The sequence below is a fragment of the Lissotriton vulgaris genome, chromosome 9 (assembly GCF_964263255.1).
Source record: "Lissotriton vulgaris chromosome 9, aLisVul1.2, whole genome shotgun sequence".
NCBI classification, from domain to species: domain Eukaryota; kingdom Metazoa; phylum Chordata; class Amphibia; order Caudata; family Salamandridae; genus Lissotriton; species Lissotriton vulgaris.
The window spans coordinates 820906860-820914827 of NC_141697.1; positions in this window are offsets into that span (position 1 = coordinate 820906860).

The following is a 7968-nucleotide window of genomic DNA, read 5'->3' on the forward strand; positions in this document are numbered from 1 at the left end:
AGGTCGCTTCCGGGATTTCCTTGCCTAGGTCTGCCTCCCAACGGACCTTGAGGGTCGTAAGGGGGGTCAACCCTTCATTGATCAATCTACCGTAGAGGCAGGTGACCGCCTTCACCGTGCCCGCAGACATCATGACGTATTGGCACACCGGAGACGTAGGAGGTTCCTCCTGTCCGCCTTTCCAATGCGCCTGGATCGCACGGACCAGGGCCGAGTGCAACAGGAAGTCCCCTGGGGGGATCTCGAAGCGGTCAATGAGCTCCTGGAAAGGCAAGAGTACCCCGGCCTCATAAAGATCCCCCACCAACTGCAACCCCGCGTCCTCCCAGTCCGCCAATCGTGACCAATCCCCGCCATGGGGCAGCGCCGTCAGCATCCCCAATGGTATTTCCGGCGCATACGGTATCCGGAGTTGGCCCCTGGCGTGAGCCCGGTTCCAACACAGACGAATTGTCTTTTCCTCCAACGTCAGGTCCTGTAAGGTCAAACGTTGGCGTAGAGCTATGAAAGATAGGACATGCCTGGCCATCCCTGTACCTCTCCTGTCCTCCGGGCCTCGGAATTCCCTAGCAACCTCCTGGGTGAGGGTCTGGAGCTGCGCCGCCAGATAGTATTTCTCGAAATCCGGCACTGCAAGTCCACCTTCGGTTTTCGGCCTCATCAGGGTCTTAAGGGCCACTCGACGGCGGCCCGAGCCCCAAAGGAATCCAGTCATCGTCGACCGTAAGAGCCTAAACGTGGCTGGCGGGATCCAAACTGGCAGCGCCCGGAAATAGTATAGCAGTCGGGGGAGAGCCACCATTTTGAGGAGGGCGACCCGCCCCGCCAACGAAAGCGGCAGTGTAGCCCAGAAGTCCATATTCCCCCGTAGAGCTCGACAGCATCTGGCGATGTTTCCGTCCAGGAGGTCAGATGGATCATGATAAATGTACACCCCCAGGTATCTGAAGCAGTCAGGTTCCCATCTAAGTCCTCCATTGAGGACTGGACTAGGGGTGCCTCTACGGACCGGGAAGAGGCATGTCTTGCTCCAATTTACCCGGAGGCCCGAGACCGCCCCGAACGCCGTGAGCGCCGTCTTAGCCCCATGTAGGGCCTCGACTGGGTCCTCAAGGAAGAGTAATAGGTCGTCGGCATATAACGAAACGTGGTGCGGGCCCGAAGGGGTCCAGAAACCACTGTAATGCGCCCCCGACCGGAGTAACACTGCGAGGGGCTCCACCGCCAGCGCAAAGAGAAGTGGGGATAACGAACAACCCTGTCTCGTGCCCCTTTCTACCGGGTACTGTGAGGAAATTAATGGGCCCGCCCGAACCCTGGCCGACACGGAGGCGTATAAGACCGCGGTCCATCTGATGAAGCCCTCACCGAGGCCAAATCGTCGCAACACCGTGTGTAGGTAGTCCCATTCCAGGCTATCAAACGCCTTCTCTAAGTCCACCGACAGGACCACTGGGCACGGAGCATCTATTAGCGGCTCACCCAGCAAGCGGAACAACCTACGGATGTTCATTGTTGTATTGCGCTTGGGGATGAACCCGGCCTGGTCCTCATGCACTAGGGAGGCCATGTGGCCGACTAGTCTCGAGGCCAGGATGCTGCTCAGAATCTTATAATCGACCGTCAGCATCGATAAGGGCCGGTAGGATGCCGGATCGGTTGAGTCTCGCCCCGGCTTGAGGAGGGGAACCACCAGGGCCTCACGCATTGAGCCAGGCAGTCGGCCAAGCCTCTTCGCTTCTCTATAAACAATCACCAGTCTCGGAGCCAGGAGGTCGGCATAGGTCGCATAAAACTCCACAGGAAGACCGTCTAGTCCTGGGGTCTTGTTCCGCGCCATCCTTTTGATGGCGCCGCGGATCTCCCCCAGTTCGATATCGGAACCTAGGGCTTTCGCCACGTCAGGTTCCACCACCGGGAGCTCTAGGGGTCCCAAATAGTCCTCAAGAAGGTCGGGGTCTTTGGCAGCGCGACTGCGATACAACTGATCGTAGTAGTGCCGGTAGCAGCCTAGAATCTCCGGTTGAGTGTGCACCATGGTCCCGTCCGCCATACGCATGGATGTCGTCAGTGAGGTCTGGCGCGTAGGGTTTGCCAGCCATGCCAGCAATGCACTCGATTTATCCCCTTCTGCAAGGGACCGAACTGTATAGGCCTTGTAGTCGAAGCAGCGCAGCCGCTCGACCTCAGCCGCTACCGCCTCCTTCGCCTCCGCCGTGCGTCCCTGGAGTTCAGGGTGCCCTGGGCGGCGGAGTTCCAACTCCCGAAGCTTCCGATCGGCCACCTCCAAGTCATCGAGGATAACCCGCCTCATACCTACCTTCTTGGTGATGCAATAACCCCTCACCACCACCTTAAAAGCGTCCCATTCCAGCGCTCTCGAGCTCGCAGAGCCCCCGTTGGACGCGAAATACTCCTCGATCTTATCACCTAAGTCCGCTCTGAAGACAATGTCCTCGAGCATCTCAGGGCGTAACTTCCAGGTGGGCACCGCCGGCGCCCCCGGAAACCAGCGAAGGGCCAGCAGGAGGGGGTTATGGTCCGAGATGGTTCTAGTCAAGTATTCGGAACAGATGGCCGCCGAAACCAGTTCAGTCGAGCCAAGAAACCCGTCTAGCCGAACGTGCAATTCGTGGAGGCCCGAAAAGTAGGAGTAATCTCTAGTGTCGGGGTGTTGCGCTCTCCAAATATCCGTCAAACCCCACTGTGTCTGCCAGTCTCTACGGCCCTTGGCCACGCGGCGGACCGGAGAATCAGGGAGGGGCGGGTGCGAGCGATCGGTCTCCACATCCACCACTGAGTTGAAGTCCCCACCGAGCAGGAGGGGCCCCGTGAAAAAGTGGGCTAGCGAGCCCGATAACCTAGAAAGGAAGGCAATCTGGTCCATGTTAGGTGCGTAAACACAGCAAACGTTCAGGTCCCTCCCCCCCAGAGTACCAGAGATGGCCACGTAACGCCCCTCGGGATCTACCACTGAGTTTGTGACCTGGAAGGGAACCCCAGCCCGGATCCAGATTAGCGCCCCCCTGGCATACGCTGAGTACGACGTGTAGAAGACCTGTCCCCTCCATCTACGCTGCAGCGCCGCCCCTTCCGCCTTGTTCAGATGGGTCTCCTGCAGTAGCGCCATTTGTATTCCCCTACGCACTAAATAAGCGTGGACTTTGTGCCGCCTAGACATGGTATGAAGCCCCCGCACGTTCCAAGTAATACACTTCACATTAGCAACGTCAGCCATTGTCCCATACTGTGCGTGCAAAGTCACTCCATCTGGGTCTCAGCAATAGGCAAACAACAATCCCCCCAACACTGATGGCGGCCATTTCCCCCAACCAAAACTCAACAAATCTTACGTTACCCAAACCCCTGCCCACCCCCCCCAGAACAGGACCCAAATAACTCCATCTAGTTCCCATCCAAACCATGCCCACAAGAAACCCCCTCGTTCCAAACTAATCCTACAGTCGCCACCGTAGGAAGGCCTTAAGGGCCAGGTGCGGGCTGGGCGGTGGCAGTGGGCCCTCGATGCCCTGGCTGCCAGGACTAAAGCAAGCCCTAAACAGGAACGGAAACCCTCAGGGCAAAGGCAGGGCACCCCACCCCCCGCTTCTCCCGTGATCATGTTGTACCACCGGCTTCCTCCACCCCCGCCACGGGCCCCCACCCAAAAGGATACAGCTCACCCCGTCAACCCTGTCCATCAAGAAGGTCCTCAACCGATTTTGGTGTAATCACCGGTGTGCCGGTACTATCCGTCACCGAGTTCTCCGAGTCCGTCGATGCCCCCTCGTCACCAGGGTTCTCTTCTTCTGCGATGGCGTCCTCTCGTGACCCAGACAGGGCAGACAACACCTCCAATACACCTTTCCGCTCCGTCGACGTCTCTGCAGTAGTAGGGCCGCCTGAACGGCCCCGGCGACTCCGCACCCTCGTGGACCGCCGTCGCTGTCCCGGTTCCGCCGTTGTCCGGGATGTGGAGGCAAAGCCATCTTTCCCAGCTCTATAAAGTTCAAGCCAGTTACAGGCCTCCTCCGGGGTATCAAAAAATTGAGTCTTGTCATCTACAATGACGCGGAGCCTTGCAGGAAATAGGAGCGAGTATTGAATGCCCTCGCTCCGGAGCTCGCGCTTGATCGCCAAGAATGAGTACCGCCTACGTTGGGTTTCATAGGTGTAGTCCGGGAAAATGTTCACCTGGCTGTTCTCCACCTTGAAAGGGCCATTATGTCTAGCGGCATTGAGGATGAGGTCCCTGTCGCGAAAATGTAGGAGGCGCGCCACCACCGGGCGCGGCGCCCGGCCCAGTTGCGGTGGCCGTGCTGGGACTCTATGAGCCCGTTCAAGGGTGTAGAAAGAGGATAGGCCCTCCGGGGCTATCGTGTCTCGGAGCCAGGCCTCCAAGTAGGCCACCATGTCGCCATCCTCGATCTTCTCCGGCAGGCCTACCACTCGGATGTTGTTGCGCCTGTTACGGCCTTCCGCATCCTCCGCTCGCTGTTCCAGGGCAGAAATCCGGGTTAGAGCATCCTTCATTGCCGCGGCCAGGGTTCGCTGCGCCGGCTCCAAGGTTTTCACCGAGCCTTCTACTTCTTTGACCCTGTCCGATAGCTTGCCATGATCCGCCCTGAGGAGGCCCAGACTCGTCGCCACCTGAGCAATGTCCTGCTGAAGGGCCGAGCGTGTGGTCGCAATCGCTTCCAGGACGCGATCGAACTGTTGCTGCAGCGGCGCGCCACCAGCGTCCCCCGGGTTGCCGCTGCCTTCCTTGTCCGGGGTCTCCGAGTCAGAGGCGGCCGGGGTGGGCCCCTTGGCCCCTCTCGGCTTCCCCATATCGCGGGAAGCGCACAGTGTGGGCTCAGATAAAGGTGCCCCCGAGTGCGGACGCTGACTATAACTCTCCCGAATGGAGGTCCTCGGGGTGAAGGCCGGTGATCCTCTTCTCCAGGGCCAGGTGGATCTCCACAAGTTCGGCTCGCGCCACCACCGTGTCGTCTGAAAGCGCTGAGGAGGAGGCGGAGACACTCGGCGCCAGGCCGGGCAGGTCCGTCTGGTTGACGAGGATCCGGAACGAGGGCCACCCACACCTCCAGAGACTTTGTGGCACCAGGGGGTTATGCTTCCCATGGGATCGGGACGATCGGGGGATGCAGCCAAGCGCCGCGTCGGAGGTCGTCACCACCGCCAGGACCTCCAGACGTCCGCGTGCCGGGGTTTACTATGGTAGGAGCTTCCGATCGCCCGGGCGCATTCATCAATACCAGGGTCTCAGCAGGGCAGAGTCCAGCTCCTCACTCTCCTGGAAAACACAAGAGCGGAGGGCACGTCATGACCAGCAGCGTTCATCCAGGCTAATGGCCCCGTCCAAGGGGACAAAGGGGTCCGGGCGCCATATTGGGTCTCTCTCCCCGGGACCTCAAACTTCGTGTTTCGGGCAAAGCACCACTCGTCCAGGCCGCGCCGGGCGTCTCAGTGGGGTCCAGTTGGGCCGAGCGACGATTTGCGGGGGCTAGGGTGCCCCGCGGCCTCCGATTAACAGGATAATCCCGGGCTCAGTCCCGGAGCCGAGCTCTCAGGCGACCATCGCCATCGGCGCCCAAGCCACGCCCCCCAACACAGCAATCGTTGATGAGCTGAAAAAGAAGTTGCAGCTTGTATCTTCAGCCTAATACATTCGGTGATAGCTTTAGGATCACATGTCATCACAAAACACAGATCTCCAGGGGTAATATTAAAAGTAGTAATCCGGGAATGAATAGGGATATCGAGGTCTGGAAGAGCAGTACATAAGGGACAAAATTCGTGGGCCGCAAAATCGCCCAGAATAACATTTGGTCGGGCATTCGAGATATTAAAAATATGTCGTAAAGTCTCGGTAGAAGCAGGGACAGCAACCTAGCAGGTCGCCAAAATGTCAGTCACAGACCTCATCGGTGTAAGACAGAAATGTGGAGAGTTCGTCACTCTCTTTGCGAGTGTTATCCAGAAATTAGATGACGTAGTCCACGCGGAATGCGGAACTCGGATTTTCCCATCAACCGACGTCGGTGGATCCTCTCCTCTCCCGGCGTAGCAGGCCAAAAGGAGTCCAACGCCGACACATCCTGCAGCAGCAGTCCAGAGAATGATCTGAAAAAAAAAAAACAAATACAGGCCTTAATCATTCTCGTAAGTAACATTTATCAGCTGGGACAGCTTCCCAGCCATCTTTCCCTGGCTTCATCACCAAAACGGTGTTGTCATGACCGGTCGCAATAATATCAGCCTGTTCAGGAGGATTTCTAGGCGATTGCACCCATATTTTAGCTCCAGGAAGATCAGATGATCCGAAGCCTTTTTGTCCTCGCACAGTTAGCAACGTTGGGGCAGAGCCTTTTTTGATCTCACCACTGAAGACAGGCATAATCAATAACTGAGCAACACGGTCAGACTTTTTGATCAATAAATCAGTCTCACTGCTATTAAGCAAGAGAACCTTGATCTCTCCCTGATAGTCACTGTCAATTACTCCTCCGAGCACTTGAATACCTTTCAGGGCAAGGCCTGATCTGGGGGCAATTAATCCAAAACTACCGGCAGGTATACAGACACCAATGCCAGTTTCAACAATGATTCGGTCTTTTCCTAATAAGTTTGCATCATTTAAAGCATGCAGGTCTAGGCCTGCGGAACCTGGGGTCGCTCTACATGGAGCCAAAGCACCGGGGGTAATTTCCCAATACATGACAGTGTTGGACAGAGAATTAGGCTTTATATCCACATTTGGAGGAAACAAACGCATCAAAGGGGATTCAGCATATAACAAAGGGCGATTATTTAAAATCAATAATGCTTGAAACAAAACATCTTTCCAATTCTTATATCGATCATCTGTCAATTTACGTAATTGTTCTTTTAGCAAACCGTTCATTCTCTCAATCAATCCCGAAGCTTGTGGATAATATGGAATGTGAAACACCCAATCAATGTTATTTTCCACACAGAATTCCTGTACTAATCTTCCACGAAAGTAGATGCATTGTCTGATTGAATTTGGAATGGGACACCATAGTACAGAATAAGCAGCTCCAGGGTTTTAATGGTGTTCACTTGGGTAGCGTTCTTGCAAGGGAAAGCGACCAGAAGGCCACTATAAGTGTCAACAACTGTACAAATATACTGACAATTCCTGCTCATAGGGAGCGGACCAATATAGTCAATCTGCCAAATTTGAGCGGGCAATTTTCCTCGATGTAAGTGGCCTCGAACAATTTGAGGCACCTCCTTTTTTCTAGAATGCTGACAAATGGGACAATGTAGAATGACATCTTTAATTAAAGAAAAAGGAATATGAATACCCCTATCGGCAGCCCACCTGCTAGTGGCCTTTTCTCCAAAATGTCCCGCTTTTTGGTGGGCCCATTTCGCCAATCCCGCCAAATCAGAATCTTGCATGTCCACCACTGCCTCAGCAATTTTAGATTTCTCATCTGCAATGTTATGAAAGAATTTATCAAGAGAGTCAATTGGAGTATGAGCATCCACGTGAAAGATTGTTAAAGTACTCTGCGGGAGCAACTCCCAAATTTCTTGCCATAATTCTTTTCCCCACAATTCTTTTGAATGCAATTCCCAATTATGAGAATGCCATGTCGGTAACCATACCGCCAGCCCATTCGCAGTGGACCAGGAATCAGTGAAAATATGACATGTGCCAGGCAACTCTTGTTTCAAAACTTGGTAAACTGCATAGAGTTCAGCATATTGACTACTCTTACCATCACCAGTTGTACTCAATAATTTCTGCGTGATTGGATTATAGGAAACAGCTTTCCAATGTCTTTTCTCACCGATGAACTTCGCTGAACCATCCGTAAACCACACATGTTTTCTATCCTCCGCGGACAGATCATCAAATGATTTACCCCACTTAACGGGAGACTCCTGCACTACAGGTACGGGACAATCGCTCTCAGTCTCATTGGAGGGCGC